We start from the raw sequence: 23109 nt of genomic DNA on the forward strand, positions 1-23109 counted from the left end.
TATATTTTGGGGCTTAGTTTTTAGGAAAAAAGAGGCACATAACAATAAAATAAACTGGTGGCATTTATTCAACATTGCAATATCTAAGGTATGGCCTGAGTTCTTAGTGATGGACTCCACTATTTCCTTAAAAACTAATCAATTAATACAGTAAAATAAAATAAAGCAAATTTTTCTTAAACATGTAAGACAAACTTAGATCCAGATTGGGTGCTCTAGAGGGCAGTTTCCTGCATGGTATGTCTCCTCCGTCATTATCCGCAGGACTCTGAGAAGTTGTAGGAATATGCTGGTGCAGAGTTGAGGCCCAGCTTCATCTCCAATAGTTGAGGCCCAGCTTCATCTCCAATGTCATGGAAAGGGACTGTATATCCTGGGGACAGAGCCCTGTGCTCCCCTATGCCACTTGGACACAGCCTGGGGAGAGAGTGACCTCCTGGGTGTATCCACATTAGAGACCCCGCTCTTTTATCGTGACCTGACCTTCATACTGATGACCCCAAGACACTATACACCAAGGCCAAATAATCTAATTAGTAAAAAGAGCAGGGCGTTGGTAGAGTGATTTTAAAATAAGGATTGAGAGAAAGAAAGATCATCAGTTAACTTGCAGTCAACATTTTTTTTTTTTTTTTTTTTTTTTTTTTTTTTGAGACGGAGTCTCGCTCTGTCGCCCGGGCTGGAGTGCAGTGGCCGGATCTCAGCTCACTGCAAGCTCCGCCTCCCGGGTTTCCGCCATTCTCCTGCCTCAGCCTCCCGAGTAGCTGGGACTACAGGCGCCCGCCATCTCACCCGGCTAGTTTTTTGTATTTTTTAGTAGAGACGGGGTTTCACCGTGTTCGCCAGGATGGTCTCGATCTCCTGACCTCGTGATCCACCCGTCTCGGCCTCCCAAAGTGCTGGGATTACAGGCTTGAGCCACCGCGCTCGGCGCAGTCAACATTCTAATGCAATCTGGTATGGCTGTCCATCATGTGGCAGAGAGATGTGGGGGCCAAGGAAACAGCTAGGCTACCCTATCCTCTTGTCCAGGGTGCTGTGAATTTAAGCAGCAGTAATAGACTGATGGCAGTGGAAGCCTCCACCTGTGAAGATCAGTGTGCTTCTAAAGGCTATGTCTGAAACTCAAGGGATTCTGGATTCCCTGTGACATCTATGCAAAATCTTGGCTAGAATATACATCCTACCCAGACATACTGATGCCAGCCTTCAGACAGATTTTACTATAATGAGTACATGGAGACTCATATTCAGTAGGTTCTGATGAGATGTTTAAATATTAAAAAAAAAAAAAACTGTACAGCTTACCTTCATTTAGAAAGGGTATTTGATCTGACAAATAAAGGAAAATGAAGTAATGGGTGGGTGGTCTTGATTGTTTTCTTTATCTTCCTAATTCTTAGCTGGGGAATATTCTTTTTCTACCAAATGTGTCTTGGGTAGTGCTTACCTATGCTTTCTTCTCAGAGACATAAAAGCAGAATATTGCCATTTCATGGATTACAGAACTAGCCTCCTAACAGGTTTCCTGGTTCCCCTCTCCAGTTCATTTTCCACATTACACGCAAAGAGATTCTGCTAAAACAAAAGCTGGAGCATGTCCTCTCAATGGCTGCTCCTGTCTTCTGGATAAAGCGTCAAGCTCTTGATGCTTCTTGCAATGGTCTTGCATGCTCTGGTCCCATTATGGTTTCCCTTGGTCTCAGTTCTTTTCATTGGAATGGACTTCTTTCTGATCCTGCAATGTTCCCTTTGCCTTAGGCCAGCTACATCTGCTGTTCCCTCTGACTTGAATCCCCTCCTACGACTTCTAAGAGTTCTCATTCCTACTCACACATCTCTTATATGGACTTAAGATTCACATCCTCTGGAAATGATGTGCAGTGAAGCTAAGACCCTGTTTTATATTAGTAGTAGGCCATCTCTTGGACCAGCAGTTATAAATCAAAGACCACTGGTAGTGTAAGTACTTTGAAAAGAGATTTAGGATTATATATGTAGACATTCTGAAGCAATTATCAAAGATATGTTGGCTTTGTAATATTTTCTGACAGAATCATCTCTTTGGCACTGGATACTCTATGCAGCAAAAATATCCATCACATCCAAAGCTGCCACTGCGTGCTTCAGAGCTTTCAAGAATAATTTCAAAATCCTTTTAGTCAGGCAAATTTTCACTCTGAGTACTTTTTATTTGGTTTTAAAACCTAATGATCTATACGTTGCTGAACAGTTTGTTCTACCCTCTCTACTCTTTAATATTCAATTGAATTAAATAAACAAGACACATCAATGAGAAATCCAAATGTCAAAATGACTGATTTTTAGCTCCGTTTGGTTAGAAAATATAAGTCCATGGACTCTCTCCTGGCATGCATTGCCAGGGCACTCTGTACTGAAGCAATGAGAAGTCTTCAAATCCATCTACAAAATACTCCAGAAAGCATCTCTTAACTAAGGACGTACAGAAAGACAGTACAAACCAAAGCATGTGTGTAAGGATCGGGCTCAGAAATCCTTTTAAAATCTAGAAGTCTAAGTGCTCACATTCTACGCACGAAGGTGTTCATCTGAATCATCCCCTACTGGTCAATGGGCGGAACTGTTGCGGGGAGGTCAGCGAGCATACACTGAGGAGATGGGAACTGGGAACTTGCATTTGTGCCTGAACCTGAGAAATGCCCAAGAAAACTTGAACAGCACTCTTTTGGGGTCATGGATTTTTCCTGATGATTTACTCCTTTGAAGACAGTTCTGCTTGTGGCTAATGCTGAGGAATTAGAGGCTTACATGAAATGTATTCCAGGAGGATTTTTTTCCTAACATTTTGTTATGAAAATCTTTACACATATAGAAGAGTTGAAAGCATTTTACAGTAGACACCCATATACTTACCACATAGATTCCACCAGTAGCATTTTACCATATTTGCTTTAGCATATGTCTATATCATTTATCCTTTTGGGTGCATTTCAACTTCAAAGGAAGTTGCAGGCATCAATAAGAATACTTTATTATATGTGTTATTAACTAGGTTTCATGAGGATTAAGAAGGGGGCTCTGCAACACAAGCATGATTCTCTTTCTAGACCATTAATTCCACTGGGCCTAGGAATTCCCTGGGTGTCCCTTAAGGGAATCTATGCAGGATAAAGCCATGCATTTCATCTCTTCCTAAATAACTACTTATACATATATCAGGGAAGAATATAAAAGGTGTTTTTTCTCCCTACTCCCCATACAATCTTGTCCATCAACATTATCAAATGGATTGGCAGGGCTCCCTAGAGTGCTTTGTCATGGAACCAGTCAATTTGTAGGTAGAGAAGACACCATCCTAGTTCTGCAGAAATTCTCAATAGCTCCTATTCTGATAGGGAATGACTTAATGAAGTTCTTGCATGTATTTAAGCCTGTCCCAATAACAGACAATGTATTCTTATTAGTGAGCTCATCCTCAAGAGATGGGAAGAGAGCAGTTGTAATGAGAGTAACTTGTGTCTGGATTGGCTTGGGTCTCACTGCAAAATAATTTTCCATTGTCTTAGGCATTTGCCTAAGAGAATGTTATAGATATTAAGGAAAAGATAATTGGTATTGCTGTCAAGAGAGTAACTGAATTTCCTTGTTTCATACTGTCAAACTTTTGAGAGGACTTAATTTGCCTTTTACAATGGGGAAGATGGTGAATTAGAGAGAGACATGAGCTTTTGAGAGTATCCTAAAAAGCCTGCAAAGACCCTGAGAAAGCTGAGGGTTTGATGGAGCCTTTTGGATACATGTTAAAGGCTATTGCCAACATTTCCAGAGCTTTCACCCCTATCCACCATCACATCCCCAAATACAGGATATCCCACAGCCATCAAATCAGGGCATGAATTCTAAATACACTTTCCCTTCTCCTTATTGATTTCATTTTCCAAATCTATACACAACATTTTTTATGAAAGTAATGTGTGATACTACTCCTTTCCTTCCTTTAGCCCAAGAGTTAATAAACTTTTCTTAAAGAGGCAGAGAGTACATATTTTAGACTTTGCAGACTATAACGTCTCTGTCACAACTACTCAATGCAGCTGTTGTAGCGTGAACTCATAGACAATGTGTAATGGAATGGGCATGGCTGTGCTCAATAGAAATTTTAAGGACACTAAAATTTGAATCTCAAATGATTTTCACGTGCTCTGAAATATTCTTCTTCTTTTGACTATTTTTCAATCAGTTCAAAATGTCAAAATCATTCTTGGTGCACTGGCTGTGCAGAAAGAGGCATTGGCCTGGATTTGAACCCTGTTCTTGTTTGGCACTATTCAATAGAACCGTCTGTCATTGTGGAAAAGTTGCATATTGGCACTGTCAAATACCAAAGCCACTAGCTACATGGGAATACTGAGCACATGAAATGTGGCTAGTGTGACTGAGAAACTGAATTTCAAATTTTATTCAATTTTTCAATAACTTATATTTAAATAGCCCTGTATGACTAGTGTTCACTACCTTGGACAGTACAGCTCCATAATTTTCTTTCCTATTAACTTGAAAAAATGGTCTTATCTCTTGCCTACATTAAAATGGACCCCCAAGTCCTTTCCTTTGCTGCTTAAGTGATATAGCTATAACTCTGTAGAGACAACAGTTGATGTCTTGATTTTATATATTACATAGCAAACACAAGGAAACACACAGAGCACATGCAAATACCCATACTGCACATGTGCATGAGTGCATACGATCCTGATATAGCTCTTCATTGGAATTCCATCACTTCCAAATTCAGTGAACAAATAATCATGGGGAAAAATGCCTACCACTTAGTAAGGATAGTCCCCTCCTATTCAATGTCTATTATAAAAAATGCAGTATTGGATAATGAAAGCTAACATATAGTATAAACTTAAACTTTTGTGGTGGTTTCCTTAATTACTTGTCACAAAATCCTATACCTCCTTTAGACAGCTTGCAATAATGAACTTGCAAAACTGACCTAAGAGATGTCATCATGTGAAATCCGCAAAGTGATCATTTCCAAGTAAATGACAGTACATAAACTCTAGGTCATCTTAAATCAAATCTCAGCACTTCACGCTGAGCTCACAGGTCAAGGCCAGAGAAGCTGACCAGTGAAACACAAAAGCATAAAATCACTATTATTTAAATGGTTTTGATAACAATCATTTAGCATACCTGTAAAGTCTTATTCATTATAAAATGATACAATTATATTTTTCATCTTGATTAAACCCATTTAGAGTGAAACTTCTATCATCATTGGCAAAGATGATTTAGGGTTAACTAAGGAAATTCCAGAGTGAGAGATGAGTGACAGTTGTCTGTCATGGGTAACACAAAACAATAGGGAAGAAGGTTAAGTTAATGGTGAGAAAGTAAACACTTGCCCTTACAATCCTAGTGCTGAGTTTTGAATAATCCCAGGCCTAGTTGCTCCTTGAAAACTCTCCATGGCTCCAGCAGAGGCCTTCTTTTCTTTGTCATGCTATATTCTCTCCACTTTCCTTCCATTTTTATATGTATGATTCACAAACCTTTTATCTCCAGCTAAGACTTCTCTTCTCAAATCCAAAGTGGTACATTTAGCCATCTACATGACTTCTCCAGATGCCTCAAAACATCTCAATCATACTATGTCCAACGTTGCTGTCATGGTTCCCTCCTCCTCATCCCCAGTTTGGCAGTCTGACACCTAGCCCAGGAATAGGTGTCAAAATCCACTCAGTTGCACAAACCACACACCTAGGCAATTCCTTGACTCCTCCCTTTCCCTGTACCCTAGAGTCAATCTGGCTCCAGGTCCTGCCTCTCACATCCTTCTGCCTCTCTCCATCACCACTGCCATAAACCAACTCCACCCTGCCAGTGTCTCTTGCCTGCACTAACATAATATTCCTAGCTAATCTTTTGCATCCTGCTTGCCCCTTCTATCCTTTAATTTGCTCCCCACATCAATCAATAAAAATATTTTCAAAGCCTAAATCTGATAATATCACTTCCTTCAGCCAGCCTTAAGTCTTGCTTTTTTTTTTTTTTTTTTTTTAGACAGAGTTTCACTATTGTTGCCCAGGCTGGAGTGCAATGGCGCGATCTTGGCTCACTGCAACTTCCGCCTCCCGGGTTCAAGCGATTCTCCTGTCTCAGCCTCCCGAGTAGCTGGGATTACAGGGGCATATCACCACATCCAGCTAATTTTTGTATTTTTAGTAGATATGGGGTTTCATCATATTGGTCAGGCTGGTCTCAAACTCCCGACCTCAGGTGATCCGCCATCCTCGGCCTCCCAAAGTGCAGGGATTACAGGTGTGAGCCACCATGCCCAGTCAGCCTTAAGTCTTATTAGGATAAAAGCCAAAATTGTTAATGCAGCAGCCAAGGCTTTATGGGTTTCATTTCTATCTACCTTTCTGGCTCCACTGTATACTCTTTTCCTGATGCTCTTTGGTCTATCTACCATGACTCTTCAGTTCCTTGCACACACCATGGTCCCTCCTATCACAGGGACTTTGCGTGTATTATTATCTGCATCTGAAAGGGTTTATCTTCATCCACACACACACTCTTTCTCACTCTACCAGACCTTATTATCATTTACCTAGTTAATTCCTACTCAACCTTTGGCTCTTAGTTCAAACATCACTTGCTCCAAGATGTTCTGTCTGATCTTCAGTCCCCTAAACCTACCTCACTCAGAGCAGTCTGGGTTTTCCTGGCACCATGCTCCTTTCTTTCAGAGAACTTGTCTGGGTTTGTAGCTAGACAATTAGTTCATGTGACCATTTGTTTATTGCCTCCTTCTCTCCTCTTTTGGGGGCATAAATTCCACTGGAGCAGGGACAATGTCTACTTTTTACCAAGTATGTTTTCCCCAGAACTTGGTCACTGGCATATTGAATACATTCAAGAAACATGTGAATGGATAAAATGAGTGCAATGAGGACCTGGGGATAGTGTAGGTGAGTCTATGGTGGCATCTGGGGTTGGGAAGGGATATAATGCCAACCTTCCTTGCAAGCCCAAGTTACTCCAATGATGTTTCACCTCTGTGGACAGTGTTGACCCATGAACTCAATATCCAGACATCAACCAATATCCAGGATGTTATGGGGTGTGTGTTATGATTGGCTTACTAATTTATTCCTCCCTTCCTCCAAGTCACTTTTCTATTCTTATTCTCAATTTTCCCCTTATCTCATATTCCTCAATTATTTTTTATGGATTTTTATCTTTCAGTGCTGCATGCATTATTATTATCTGTGTTCCTTCTCTGAGACCAAAACTACCTTTTAATAAATAACATTTATAATAATAACTTATTTATCCCAACCCTCATTGTACTGCTAAGCCTCGAAAATCCAAGCTGAGATCCAATCCTGGTGGCTAAATGACAATACAGTAGCCAGCTGGATATGTAAGCCTCATTGTCTCAGTAGCATTATTCTTGTTTTGCCCTTAAGGCTACTTGTAGTTTCTATCACATACTTTTTCTCATCCACTTCCTGCCATTCCTGAGTTCCCCTGAATCTGGGCCTGCAATAAAATATGGATTCATAAAGCAAAAACAGGGCCTATTCAAATTCTAGCATCCAATGAAAATAAAAGACAGAGAAAGCATGCAGCCAGGATTTAAACCTGTGCTTTGATATCTTAGGATTTACCATGAAAATATTTTTCTGGGAACAGGTTCTGGGGTCTGTGCTTAGTGTATCTACTCTTTTTCCCAATGTACCCTTTCCAGAGATATATTTGTATCCATGTGACATTGATTCATGCAGCCAGATGGCAAAGGACAGAGCTGGACCACTCTAGGCAATGTGTGGCCTACTTACAGGCCCAACAATCTGTAGTCTAATACTAAATAAAGGTATTGGGCCTTTAAGTTTCAAAAAATGCAATTTTGTTTGTTGGTTATCTTACATGTAGCAGGGACAGTCTGAATGCTGGATGTATCCATTCCAACAAGCAAGGAGATAAGATGTTAAACTGATTCCCCAAGGCTGGATAGAGAGAAGTATCGTGGGTGTCATTGCCAACCCTGTGAGATGCTGACGAAGCCACTGAGAACCAGGAGTAAATGTTTAGGAACCTAAGGAACAAATTCCTTATCACCGGCAGACAATTGTAATGACCTTGTGATACGGTGGGAAGTGTCCCAGGGTATTCAGAATGTGTAAGATCTTCAAGGGCCTTCTGAACTATCTAAAAGAGATGGTAGAGGCATTCCTGTGCAGAAGGTGTTAGTGCCGAGAGCTTGTTCCCTGACGGAAACAGGGTAAAAATCAAAGGGATATAAACTGAATCGGAGCATTCCATAGAAACAAAGATGCCACTAGGGAATGTGCTCTCACATCAAGACATATTAGTTCAGAATGGCCTTGTTCAAAAACGGCCACAGGTATGTCAAATCAAATATCAACAGTTCAATATGGTATAAAACTGGGTAAAGTGTACATGAATTGATTAGCAACCTAATATAACACAGTTGTCCCTAGGCATCCATGGGGGATTGGTTCCAAGATGCGCTTTGGATACCAAAATCCATGTATGCACAGGTTCCTTATATAAAGTGGTGCAGGCGGGGGTAGTGGCTCTGGCTGGGGATGGTGGCTCAGGCCTATAATCCTAGCACTTTGGGAGGCTGAGGTGGGCAGGTCAGCTGAGGTCAGGAGTTCAAGACCAGCCTGGCCAACATGGTGAAACCCCGTCTCTACTAAAAATACAAAAATTAGCTAGGCATAGTGGCACATGCCTGCAATCCCAGCTACCCAGGAGGCTGAGGCAGGAGAATCACTGGAACCTGGGAGGCGAAGGCTGCAGTGAGCCTAGATCGCGTCACTGTCCTCCAGCCTGGGCGACAGAGCGAGACTCTGTCTCCAAAAAAAAAAAAAACAAAAAACAAAAAAAAAGTGGTGTAGTATTTGCATATACCCTTTGCACATCTACACTTTGAATCATCTCTAGGCTAGTTATAATACCTAACTCAATGTAAATTCCATGTAAATTAGTTGTTATACGGTATGATTTAGGGAATAATGACAAGGACAAAAATCTATACACGTTCAGTACAGACACCATTTTTCCCCCAAATATTTCTTATCTGCAGTTGGTTGAATCCACAGAAGTGGAACCTATGGATACAAAGGGCTGACTGAACTGTAACAGGGAACTTTATAGAGACACCTCTGTTCTCTTCTACTCACATCTTAGTTTTATTGCAACAGATCAAAGGTAGAAATATCATTTCATCAGTCAGTCTTGGAACTCAGAGGGGTCTTCTCAACTGGGGTTTTCAATAACATATCTGAGGAAGTGTTTAGGAAGATGAGGGACTATTGTTTAACCAACTAATCCAGGGACTCGTGTTTTGCTGCTTTTTAGTTTTTCTTTCTCGTGGAAACTCTGGCATTGGTGCAATGACTGGCTTTGTGTCCTAAAGCTCCCCTTACCTCTGATAGTCTCATCCTTTAATCTCCACACTGGCTTCAGGTATCACTATAGAATTATTGAAGAAAAATGCCCAGAATCCTATCCACAGTATTTTAGTAACTTAGTTTCCAGATCATTTGGTTCCTGATTTTACTCTGATCTTCTTAGGCATCTGGAGGCCTGTCCATTCCCAGCACAGGGTTCCTGGCTACCTTCCTGTTCACTCTGTATCCTTAGTATGTAGCACAGTGCCTGACACATAGTATATGCTCAATAAATATCTTTTGGATGAATATTTAAAGTGAATGGGTCTGAACTTCACTGTTTCTTCAATTTAAAAAATAAGAATGTATATGCAACTTTCTATTGCCCAACTATTTAGTCTACGAAATATTAACTCATTCTATGAAGTCGTGAAATATCTCCTCTATGCCAGGTGCTTGGAGAAATAACAGAGATGCGGCCCCTGTGTGGGGACGAAACAAGTTATAAACAAGTAATCACATGAATAAGATATTTTCAGAAAGATGGTGCCACACATTAAAAAAAAAAAAAAAAAAAAAAAGGAATAAAGACAGAAACTACTCTGCCATTTGAGAAAGTCTCTCCGTAAAGAAACACTTGAACCAAGAACTGAAGAAAAAGGTACCAGTGTGGAGATGTCTAGAGGAATTGTGGCCTAGCAGCAGAAACAGCAGAAGCATGGTCATGGTTCCATCTGGGGACAGACAAAGAACTGGAACAGTGGGAGTATAGTGTGCACTGGGAGGGGGCGGGTGGAGATGGATACAGGGCCACGTTGTGCAAACACCTGCTGAGGAGGTAGGACTTGACACCTTCTGATAAATCTACAAAGGGTTTAAGCAGGTTAGTGGCTTTATCTGAATGACTTAAATGTCCACTTTTTATATGTAATTAGTGTTAATCAGTTTAACATAATAAAAAATTGGAATGATGCTGACGTGCGAAAATATCCCATCTGTCAAAATTATTCTTACAGTAAACTGATATATGATAGCTACTCTCCTCCCTCCATTTTTCTAAAAGTGTCTTTTAAATATATGTACATATATATACACATATATATACACACAGACACATATATATGTTTTTTTGAGACAGAGTCTCGATCTGTTGCCCAGGCTGGAGTGCAGTGGCGCGATCTCAGCTCACCACAACCTCCGCCTCCCAGGTTCAAGCAATTCTCCTGTCTCAGTTCCCTGAGTAGCTGGGATACAGACATGTGCCACCACGTCTGGCTAATTTTTGTATTTTTAGCAGAGATGGGGTTTCACCATGTTGGCCAAGCTGGTCTCGAACTCCTGACCTAGTGATCCACCCTCCTCAGCCTCCCAAAGTGCTGGGATTACAGGCGTGAGCCACCGCACCCAGCCTTAAATACATTTTTTAATTAAAACAATTTTTCTTTTACCTCTACTCAAGAAAGCTTTGATCTCTTATTGAGTACATATAAAAGAGGGTAAAGTAGTCATAAGATATAAAGAACATTGAAGCAATAAACACCTACTGACTACTTTATAAAATCCTTTCTCCTTCCCTGACTCCTCAGAGGTAATGGTGGTTTTGAATTTTTTGGTTTTATCGTTCTCATACTTTTAAATATTTATTTGTATACTAAAACAATATGTTGATTCATTTTGCATGCTTTCAAATTTATTGGATTGAATCATACTGTATATATTTTCTTGCCACTTGTTTTTTTAACTATTTTGTTGATGAAATGTATCCAAGTTGTTATGTGTAGCTACAAGTCATATTTATTTAGCTGTTGTGTGATATTCTTTTGTAGCAATATATTAACATTGCTTTATTCTACTATTATAGGTGGGTTATTTTTCATTTCTTTTTCTAGTACAGAGAGTGTTGCTATGAACACTCTTGCACAACGCTTCTGATACACATAGGCTACAATTTCTCTAGGGAGTTTCTACCTTGATGAGGAATTTCTGGTTACAGGACTGCATACCTTCAACGTCACTAGATAATCTCAAATTGTTTTTCAGAGTGTTTGCACCAATTTTTACTCCCACTTGCAGCTTACAGTTGTCCCAGATGCACCATATCCTTGCAAATTGCTTGATATTGTTAGACTTTAAAAGTGTGCCTGTCTGAAGGTGTAAAATAATATAACACTGTGGTTTCAATGTGCATTTCTTTGATTACTAATGAGCTTGAGCCTACTTATATGTTGCTAATCATTTGTGTTTTTCCATATTAGAAGCACCTGTTTGAGTTTTTCCACATTTTTCTATTATTTGTCTTTCACTTAATCTGTAGGAATTTCATATATAATAATATAATACTGTTATAATATATTACTATAATTTAGAGTATATATAATACAATATAATACAGTTGACTCTGTATCCATGGGTTCTCTGTATCCACTGGTTGAATCCGTATCCACAGATTCAACTAGCTGTAACACAAAAAATTTTGAAAAAAAAAAATAAATAAAACATAATACAAATTAAAACCAATACAGTGGAACAAGTATTTACATGGCATTTTAGGTATTATAAGTAATCTGGAGAGGATTTAATATATATGGGAGGATGAATAAGTTTTATAATATATATAATATATATTTATAATACATATAAATAAACCACAGTGCTATATTATTTTATACCTCTACACAGGCATATCTGAGGAAGTGTTTAGGAAGATGAGGGACCGTTATTTAACCAACTAAACCAGGGATTCGTGTTTTGCTACTTTTTATTTTTAAGTCTAATGATATTAAGTGATTTTCAAGGATATGGCGCATCTGGGACAACTTGAAACTGTTGGTGGAAGTAAAAATTCGTGCAAAGCCTCTGGAAATCAATTTGAGACTATCGACACCATTTTGTATCAGGCACTTCAGCATCTGCATGTTTTGGTATCTCTGGGGGGTCCTAGAACCAATCCCTCACGGCTAGCAAAGGATGATGTATAATACTAATTTTTGATTAAGTTTTAACTATAGGAGTTATCTGTCTTTTTACTCTCTTCAAAGTGTCTTTTGATGAACAGAATATCTTACCTTTAATTTAGCCCAAATTATCAATCTTTCTGTTACATTTTGTTCTTTTTCTATATTGGTAAAGAAAACCTTCCTTTTCCCAAGTGCACGAAGGTATTCTACATAATATTCTAAAGATTTATAGTTTTATATTTCATATTTAATTCTTGAAACCACATAGATAGGATTTTTGTGTGTGAGGTGAGGTAGGAATCCAATTTAGTTTTTTTTCCATATTAATAATAATAGTTCTGGTACTATTTATTGAAAAGCCTGAATTTCTCCACATGAATCCAGTGCCATCTCTCTCATAAATCAAGTTCTCACATCAGTGTGCATTTGTTCATAGACCATTTATTTGTGCCAATGTTAAATCTGCCAATATCCCACTAATATCTTAATTACTATATATTCAGAATGATCTTTGATATGTGATGAATCTTTATGTTCTGTCCCACTTCAGAAACATCTTGGTAATTCCTGGGTCATTGCTTTACCATAAAAATTTTGAAATCAGCTTGTCAAATTCTACAAACGTTGACTTTTTTTGGTACTGCATTTAATCTATAGATCAATTTGGGAGGATTTTTTTTTTTTTTTTTGAGACTGAGTCTTGCTCTGTCATCCAGGCTGGAGAGTGCAGTGGCACAATCTTGGCTCACTGCAGCCTCCACCTCCTGGGTTCAAGCAATTCTGCTGCCTCAGACTCCCAAGTAGCTGGGATTACAGGCACATGCCACCACACCCAGCTAATTTTTGTATTTTTAGTAGAAACGGGCTTTCATCATGTTGGCCAGTACTTATTTTTATGTTATTGGCTCTTCCAATTCATAAGCATGTCATAATAGACCTTATTGATGTTATACCCAATAATAACTTTACTTGTTATGATGTTATATATTTGTAAAGTTATACTAGCTGCCTGTTGCTTATCTACAGAAATGAAATGGATTTTTATAAATTAATTTTATAGGCAGCATATTTGCTAACTCATTAATTAACTTATCTGTAGATTACTCTGAATAGTTATTCACATCATTTGCAAATATTTTTTCACTTAATATCTAAATATTATATCTTTTATTTATTCTTCTTGTATTATTGCATTGGACAGAAAGGGATAATAATGGGCATCCTTTTCTAAAGAGAATGTTTTAATCATAAGGTTTTCCTTGGATTTTGCCTTTGGTTTTTGAGTTTCACACACATATACGTTAGTAAAGTTTCTAATTGTGTTGTCTTATTTAAATCTATACTGTGACAATATTTGTTTGCAGTTTCCTTGATGCATCAATTACCAAGAGAAGTGTGTTGAACATTTTTGACTACAGAGGTAGATTCAGTATTGTCAATATTTTTACTATACATATTGTGAGAGTACATTATTATGTGCACATAAGTTTAAAATTGTTATATGCTCTTGGAGAACTAAACATTTTGTCATTATGTAACAGCTTACTTTGTTTTTGCCTTAAAGTCTATTTCATTTTATATGAACATAGCTGAAGCAAGTTTCTTTTGGTATTTGCGTGGTATATTTTTTGTTTTCTTTATACTTACAAGTTTTCTAAACTCCTATACTCCATACATGTCTTTTTGAAGCAGCATATTGCTGAATTTAAAAAATAAATACAAGCTGACAATCTTCGATATTTGAAAATGGAACATTTTTGCATATGCTGTCATTACTGATACTAATGGATTCATATTTATGCTTTCTATCTTTTACTTTCCTTTCTGTGCTTAATTCCCCCCCTTTTTTGCTTTCTTTTGTATTGTACTTTCATCCAAATATGGATGAAAGCAAGAAAATATTTTCATCCAGATATGCTTCATCACTTTTTTAGTCAGTTGCTCTTAATATTCTGTTTCTCATAATTCCAAAATCTCAAGTTGTTAGGGTTTATTCTGCTTTCATTTTCGCTCATTCTCACTCATGGACTTTCTTTGTAATCTCATATTTTTCCCTCTGTAATTTATGGTTTGTTCTTTTATTCTTTTAGCAGCGTTGAATGTTTCAATATTTATCACATCCTAGAGTTAATCAATATTTGCCCTCTTCCTGAACATCACAAAGACTTAGAGTGCTTTAATACCAATTATCTCTTTTAAATTGATATTGTATTATGTTTTAGTTCTATTTTTATTTAACTCCAAAACACATTATTAGTCTTTTATATCATGAATGTTAATTTATATTTATCTACCCATTTACAATTTTCTTTGGTCTTTGTTCTGACTTTCCATCTGGGGTCATCTTTTCCTCTGACTAGCATATGGAGATACAGTTTCCTTTAGTGAAGAGTTGCTGGTGGGAAACCCTTAGTCCTCACTGTACCCTCGCTCCCTATGTCTTGTCTTCCTGGGCTGTGCTAAAAATGTCTTTATTACTTTCATTGCTAAATGATACTTGGGTTTCTGGAACTTAAATATGATATATTTAGATATGGCATTGTTTAAAATACACTATGCTTGAGATTTCTTAATCTATGAATTTGTGAATCTATGAATTAATCCAGAATTAATTGTATTAATTCTGAAATATAACCTCTTCAAATAATCTCCTGTACCTTTTTGCTCTCACTTCTTCTTCTCATTCAATCCTTCATGCCTCTTGATCTCTCTACCATATTTTCCATGTCTTTGATACTTTGCTATATTCTTGGTAATTATACAGATCTCTAAAAATTTACTAACTTCTGTTGCTATAACTATGCATTGCATTTTAAATATATTTTTCACTTACAGAGAATCAATCTGTTTGTTTGCAAACATGCTTCATCACTTTTTTAGTCAGTTGCTCTTTACTCATATTGTCAACCTTAAAAGTACTTGCTTAATGTTCTGTTTCTCATAATTCCAAAATCTCAAGTTTTTGTAGGGGTCATTCTGCGGTTTTTTTTTGCTCATTCTCACTCATGGACTTTCTTTGTATTCACTGTGATTGCTTTCATGTGGTGACATTTCCTGGCACTTTGTCTGTAGTCATAGTTTAAGTCTGGTTTAAAGATGGGTTCCTTTTTAGACAAGCTGATTAATTATGTCAGGAGCCCAGAAGATTTCCAGAATGAGACAGATTGAAATTAAATCTGTTTGTTTTTGGTATTCCGAAATTTTCCAGTTTGGAGCCTAAGCATGGGTCATTTCTTTCTTGTTGCTGGCCACTCGGTTTGGCCCTTCAGTCTGGCCCTGAGTTTGTCAGGTGGGGTGAATTCAGGCTTCAAACTCCTAGTGAGAATCAGCTTGCAATCACGAATTCTCAGGGAGAATTTTTTCCTCCTCTATTCTACACCAAGTTTCAATACCAAGTTCTACCATGCTGACCCTGATAGACACCTTCAAGATAAAGGACAGCTTGACTGCTCTGCTCACCTCTCTGGTACCTGCTTTCACTTGGACCTTGTCCTCTGAGCATTCCCTACTTTTTTCCCATTCATTGATGCATTTAAACATACTTTAAAAAGTTATACAGAGTTTTCATTGGAAACTCAGGTCTCTCTGTTTTGTTTTCTTGATATTTTGTTATCTTAGATTATATCAGCAACAGATGTGGCATTTTCTATGGCAGAGGGAAACAGGTGACTTCAGGATTGCTTCAGAATCACTGTAATTCTACTAAGAACCAATCAAGTTTGAAGGGCTCATTAACAGAAATGTGATGATATCAAGAGACTATAATGGCTCCTTTTAGCCTGAATTGGATTTCTTTTCAAAGATAGAAATAGAAAGGGCACTTGAAAGAAGTGGATCCAGATGAACAGTTAGAGGAAAGTTTAGAATTTCAAACAAGCTCTCATTTAAAACTAACTTTTATCAGTAATGGGTTATTTTGCATTAACATGAAGAATACTTTTAATCACCCAGATAATACATAAATACATTATTTCAGTAAACACATGCAAACAAACAATACGGATGGCTGCAAAGCACCCTTTGGCCACCTCCCTAATCCCAGTCCCCTCTCTTAAGTTAACCATGGTTTAAGTTTGGTGTGTAAATGTCCAGAAATTCTCTGTTTATTCATATTCATATATATGCTTAGAGAAAGAACAGAATTTGTTTTGCATTTTAGAAAAATATATAGATGGTACAGTATTTTGTATGTCTGAACATGTTTTTGTTCTATTCTCTGGCTTGATAGTATGGCTTTAGAATTCCCCATTAAATCATTTTAGAACTCTGAATGCTTTGCTTTACTCTTCAAACTTTCATTTTCTGTAGATATGCCTGATCTCATTCTGACTTTCCATTTGTGAGTGGTAGTTTTTGTCCTGGAAATGTTGAAAAAAATTATCTTTGTTTTTGGTATTCCAAAATTTTCCAGTTTGGAGCCTAAGCGTGGGTCATTTCTTTCTTGTTGCTGGGCACTCATTTTGGCCCTTCAATCTGGTAATTAACATTCTTCAGTTGTGAAAATGTTTCTTATAATATTTCTTTGATAATTTACTTCTCTTGGTTTTCTCTTTCCAGTGCCCCTCTCAGTTGGGATCCTGTGCTCTGGGTACTTAGCTGTATCTCCTGTTTTTTTTTCTAAAAGATCAGTTCCTTCCCATTTATTTGCTTTTAATTATTTATTGATCACTTATACACTGGTGTCTCACCTTTCATATTCTTTGCCACTGTTTTACTTTTCTCTTCACTACCATTTTATAAGATATCATTAAATATCACTTCCAGAAATCTTTGCCACAATCCTCCTTAGGAATATCTATAAACAGGTTATATAATACATGTTCTATTAATATATCTTATGGTTTCTGTTGTTTTGTGTCATATTACACATAATTAGATAGGTAGATATTATTGATGCTATAGAGGAAAACTATTGATTTTCAAATTTTAAACTGCATCTAGCCCCTAACTAAATTATTTTCTTTTATATGTTTTCAATTGCTTTATGATCAGAACATAATTTTTCAATAGATATTTCTAGATCTTGTGTTGCACTGTAACTCACTAAGATGCAATATGGTTGGGAGAAGAGAGTAGTTGAGTTTGAGGCACGGAGTACAAAGCAAGGAGGCTGGAGATTAGACTTCGGACCCGGCCCTACCACTGCCTATAAGTGGACCTCTCTGGGCCTCTTTCCACATTGGCTAAATGAAAGCGTCAGCTCAAATTGTGTCAAAACCACCTCTTACCATCCATGTAATTTTGTGAAATTTTATACCTTAGGTCTGCCAGGGTGAGCAATGGCTCTTTTATCCCACCATTGCATGATTAGAAGTTTAACTTGCCCATGGCCCATCAGTTAGTTCACTTTTGTGTGAGTAATAAAAATAGCAGAGCATGGCACTACAGTCTGAACACCAGATATCGCCAGAAGTCAGTCCAGTGGAAAAATCCTCTATTAAGGAAGAGAAGATAAATCTGAAGAACTGTCATTCCTGAACACTGGAGGTAATTAAAGCAAAGCCCTCAAGGTTATGTCATCAATTTTTCAATTAATATGCCTCCCTCCCCCTTTAATTGTGTATAAATTCATAACAGCTGAAAATGAATAAAGGAAGGAACACAGAGAAAAGAAGACTGGAACAAACAATGAAGCAGTGCAGCAATTACCCGTTTACCTGACATTTGCACAGTAGAGAAGGGAAGCACATGATCTGAAATCAAAGGGGACTGGGTTTTTTAAATAATGGACATTACACCTGTATAGTTAGTGTGGATTGCTGTGCAGCAAGACACAATCAAGTCTGCTCATTGGGGAATCTGTTTGCTAAGAAAAGGAAAAAGACTGGAGACTAGATTTCTGGCCTGGCCCTATTCCTGCCTGTAAGTGGACCTCTTTGGGCCTCTTTCCACATCTGCTAAATGAAGGTGTCAGTCCAACTTATGTAAAAACCATAGCAATAGATTAACAAATGTAAGAGATTAGTAGTACATATGATACAAAATGCAAAGAGAGTAAGAGGATATTTATGGGCACCCATCCTTCCTACCTGTTATTGTTTCATAATGTAATTTCATGGACAATAAAAATACCAACATAAGCTTCTTTAGTTTAGAGAACCATACCAAAAGCAATGAGTAAACCTGCTTTTTAAATACGTTTGCGCACACGCGCACACACACACACACACAAGTACATACCATAGGTGGATAGGTGGATGGAAGAATGGATGGATGGATGGATGGATGAATGGATGGATGGATGGATAGACGGAACACTACTTATAAATCCCTGTCCTCCAATTTTAAGAGAGAAAAGATGTTAAAAGGAAAGACCTATTTTCTACTGTACTCTTTGATAAGTGAGTGACTATTGTAATTTCAAGATTGGAAATCTAGGTGTTAAAATCATTCTCGAAATGCAATCTTTAGATTTCTCAACTAAATTAGCTTCAACCCTTAGATAGAATGTTCCAAAAGGCCAGAATCCTGTCAGAACAAGGACAGAAGCATAATGCCATCGATGAACACCACACACATCTCTACTCTTCATCTTGGGCTTTTGTAAAATCTCACACAATATCTTTTTCACATTTAATCTTGCTAATAAGATTTAAATACTGAGGGACTGTAGAAATAAGACTGATCATGATAAAGCTCTGACTAATACATCTAAGAATATAATTAGGCATAGAATTTAAATAAAAAGAATAAATCATTTCTAAAACTCCCAGCTGAGCCCCACTTCTGGTAGTCACATCAGGGCAGAGGAAAAACCTACAAATCACATAGAAAGCTTTGTTCATACTGGACCCTTGCTGGGGCAGGCATTCACCTATTAATTCCTCTACAGGAGAAATCAATTGAAATACCACCAGAGATGTCAAAAACTAGTTTGTCTATTAGGAATATTTGATTTTATTCATTAATATTTATTTATTTAAAACATAATCTTGCTCTGTTGCCCTGGCTGTGCAGTGGTGTGATCATAATTCACTGCAGCCTGGAATTTCTGGGCTCAAGTGATCCTCCCGCCTCAGCCTCCTCAGTAGCTGGGACTACAGGCATGTGCTACCATGCCCAACTAATTTTTAAAATTTTTTTGTAGAGATAGGGTCTCACTATGTTGCCCAGGTTGTTTTCGATTTCCTTGGCTCAAGCGATCCTCCCACTTCGGGCTCCCAAAGTGCTGGGATTATATGCGTGAGCCACCGTGCATGGTCCTCATTCATTTTTATAACGAACCCATCACCCCCCAATGTTTCCTTCTGCCCCCTTTATTATGATGGTTGCGTTTTCTTTGTGTGTGGTGAAATAGTTTACTTTAGAGCTGGTCTTAGTAAGATATTCTGAGATTTTACGTATGAAACAGACATTTTGTTTTAAAAAAAAACAGCTTTCTGAATGTAACAGCAGAATTGAGTCTCTCTTTCAGCCATGAAATAGCAAACATTTTTTTCCTCTAAAAAATGTGAGTTTAAAGGCTTTGCCTAAAAATCTTGCCAAAGCTTTCCATGAGTAGATTTGCTAGAGAAATGTATTAGAGAAAACAGGAAAATGCAGGCTCCACCTAAGCCAGTGTGCCTTTTGTTCCGTGTGACCTAATGTTCATGAGACTGCTTGTTATTCACCTCATTACAAACATCTATCTGTCACAGCAGGTGTTGGGTCAGGAGAGGACATGGCGTCCAGGAAACCTAAAATCAGGTTAGAAACCTCCCAGGCGACCAATTCCCTTTCAATTGACTCCGAGTAGCTGGCACTGCCTACCACAGTCCCTGGGCTGCCTGCTCGGGAAATGGCTATAATTTAAGTCACAGCGGAAACACTTCTCAAACCACTCTCCCAGAGGGCGTAGGAGCCACACTTCCCATGACAGGAAGGGAAGCTGCCCTAGCCTTTCCAACTGTTAAAGGAAATAGACAATTTCCTTATGGTTTCTTCAACATTTCACTCCCCACAGGATTGGTTTTACACGTTTTTTGCATGAGTCAGTCCCTTTGGGTAAAGTTGAAGCTTGTAAAGTTGTCCTTCCCATTTTCAGCTCCCCAAAACGGTGGGTAAATCTATTCAGGAACTCAGTGTGTCTTCTAAGAGGGAGAAAGGCACAGGCTTACAACTGCCAAGCTGCTCTCTGCATCCTCACAGGTCTGTGCTGTGAAATGGTTGGTCTAGATTGCTCCATGGATGAAAGACTGCTGGCCATTTGGGGCGAGATGCCCTGGTAGAGTCTGGCAAAGTCCACTCATTACTTGAGTCCAGCTGACTTCAGCTATGAAGTCATCACCAGAGGGAGCATCTTTGTTTTGTCCCCAGCTTTCACCAGCCCCCGCTCACACCAGCCCCTGCTTACATCACCATTTCCAATCACCGGAGCAAGCAAGCACTTTCCTGTCCATTCTAAGACACGCAAGATATGAGGAGTCATGAGCCTGCTCCAGAATCTTCCAGATTTTTGCCTGGAGGGTAGAAGTCAGAGAGGTACATACAAAGTCTCATTTCCTGCTCTACTCTCTCTCTCACCTTCTTCTTCTAACAATTCCAAGGCCTAGGGGAGAGGGGGGCAGGCTTTCCTCTTTGTCTATGTCTTATCCTGAGTTATGTCATCTTTGGGTACATAGCTAGCAAGGCTCTAGCCCCCCAGACCTGGCTTCTGTGTTAGAAGAAGCTAAAGGAATTTGGAAAAAAAAAATACCTTCCTCTCTTGTAATCCCTGTTTTACAAAATTTCCCACCTGCTAATGAGGATCTTCTCTTCTAGGGAGTCCCATTCTTTACTTTCCTGGAGCTGTGACTCAATCTTGCTAGTAAAAATCCTACAGCAGAATGTGCTTAAGTACATTACCCCTTAAGGTGTAAGGAAATATATGAGTTTATTATGTGCAAAATATTTTCCCTGCTATAGGAGGCTGAGTAAATACTAATTACAGAAAGGCACATGTGAAGCCTCTTCGTCTGTAGACACTTCAGTGTAGCAGCCATGCAGGCCTGTGGCTTTCTGTATCGGTTCTGAAGATCATGGTGTAAGTTGTGTAAGTACTGCCGGTTCATGTGTTCAACAGCAAAAGAAAACAACCTAACATTTAAACAAGGTCTACAGAAATCCTTTATTGTTATTGTTCTGAATAACATATGCCGTACACTTATTAAGATATTGTTCCTCCATTGAATATTCGTTTATCAGAGGGAAATACAACTCTGCCAACCATTAATGTAGGTGAAATCTCTTTTTCCTGTTCTTCCTTGGCAATGGGGTTGATCTGTACAACCCAATATAAAATCTGCCGATGGAAGTACACAGGGCTATACAAGCAACTCTTTCGTTTGATTTAGTGTTTCATGACAACTAGACCGAACCATGAATTAGAAGGACTCATTAATCTCTTCTCAAATGGATTTTCCCTCCTATTTCCTCCATTACTAGTCCAGATCCCTGCTTCCCTTCGAGTGTATACTTCCAAATGGGTGTTAGATAGGCTGTCTCCTGTTCCAGGTCTCCTGTTTAATCCACTCTTACCTGGTTCCCTTCCCCACCTTTCAACTGATTCCTCACTAACACCTAGGCCAATAATGACCTCCTGGATACTAAAACCAAAGTAGACTCTTTTGTAGCATTCACCGGCTTTAGACACTGGGGATCATGCCCTTCATACTCATGCACTGCTTTTCCTCTGGGCTTCTTTGACCCTCTTGGTTTTCCTCCTACCTCATAGGTGGTCCCTTTTTTGTTTCTCATTTGCTTTTTCTATTCTTCCAGACTATTTATTTATTTGTTTTTGAGACAGGGTCTCACTCTGTTGTCCAGGCCAAAGTGCAGTAGTGCGATCTTGGCTCACTGCAGCCTTGACCTCCCAGGCTCATGCAATCCTCCCATATCTCAGTCTCCCAAGTAGCTGGGACTACAAGCATGCACCACCACACCTAGCTAATTTTTGTATTTTTTGTAGAGATGGGGTTTCGCCATGTTGCCCAGGCTGGTCTCAAACTCCTGGGCTCAAGCCATCTGCCTGACTTGCCCTCACAAAGTGCTGGGATTATAGGCATGAGCCACTATGCCCAGCCTCTACCAGACGTTTTCAAGTTAAAAGTTATCCAGAACTACCTCCTGGGATCCCTTTTCTATTCTTTAGATATGCCAAGGATTTTATCCATTCTTACACAATCTAAATTGACCGTTAATGGATTTTATCCATTCTTATTCAATCTAAATTCATGATTCTTAAATTTGGAGGCACATAAATTTCACTTGGAGAAAGGGTGAAAACTGTAAATCACTTAACCTTTTCTGCTTGAATTCCTTCTTCTATACTCACCCTCATACCAGCCTCCCAAAATGTTATGATGGTAAAGGAAATCATAACTGAAGAAAACTCTAATCAGAAAACACACGTACTACGGTGTACAACTGAAGTGAAAGGCCAGGCAGGAAACTGTGTGCTCTCAAGTATTTTCCATGTAACCTTGGACACATTGCTTTAACTTCCAGAGCCTTGAATTTTAGATCTCACCGGTGTGACATAATTGTAGGTTTAATAAAAGGTCAAATGTGAGTTCTGCCAGATGGTATTACATTTTCAAAGTCTGAGCAATTTTTTACTTGTTTGGGGATGGTGTGAAGGGGCAACACTGGAGAGAAATGTTTCCTACAGAAAATAACATTTAATCTGGAAACTGCTGTTTACCCCAGCATCTATTCTATTTCACTCACTGCTACATAAAACTTTTAGAGGAAAAAAAGTGGCCCCTGTAAAATGG

The 23109-nt window shown here is 38.5% G+C and overlaps 1 protein-coding gene and 1 non-coding gene across 4 annotated transcripts in view; both read right to left on the reverse strand.

The window, feature by feature from the left end:
- PLCB1 (phospholipase C beta 1) overlaps positions 1-23109 on the reverse strand; it is a 752445-nt gene that overhangs the window by 54116 nt on the left and 675220 nt on the right.
- Positions 222-455, reverse strand: LOC114670654 (small nucleolar RNA SNORA73 family). Its single transcript, XR_003720351.1, has one exon. It is a non-coding gene; the product is annotated as a small nucleolar RNA SNORA73 family (small nucleolar RNA).

Source organism: Macaca mulatta, chromosome 10, assembly GCF_049350105.2.
Source record: "Macaca mulatta isolate MMU2019108-1 chromosome 10, T2T-MMU8v2.0, whole genome shotgun sequence".
In the NCBI taxonomy this organism is placed as follows: domain Eukaryota; kingdom Metazoa; phylum Chordata; class Mammalia; order Primates; family Cercopithecidae; genus Macaca; species Macaca mulatta.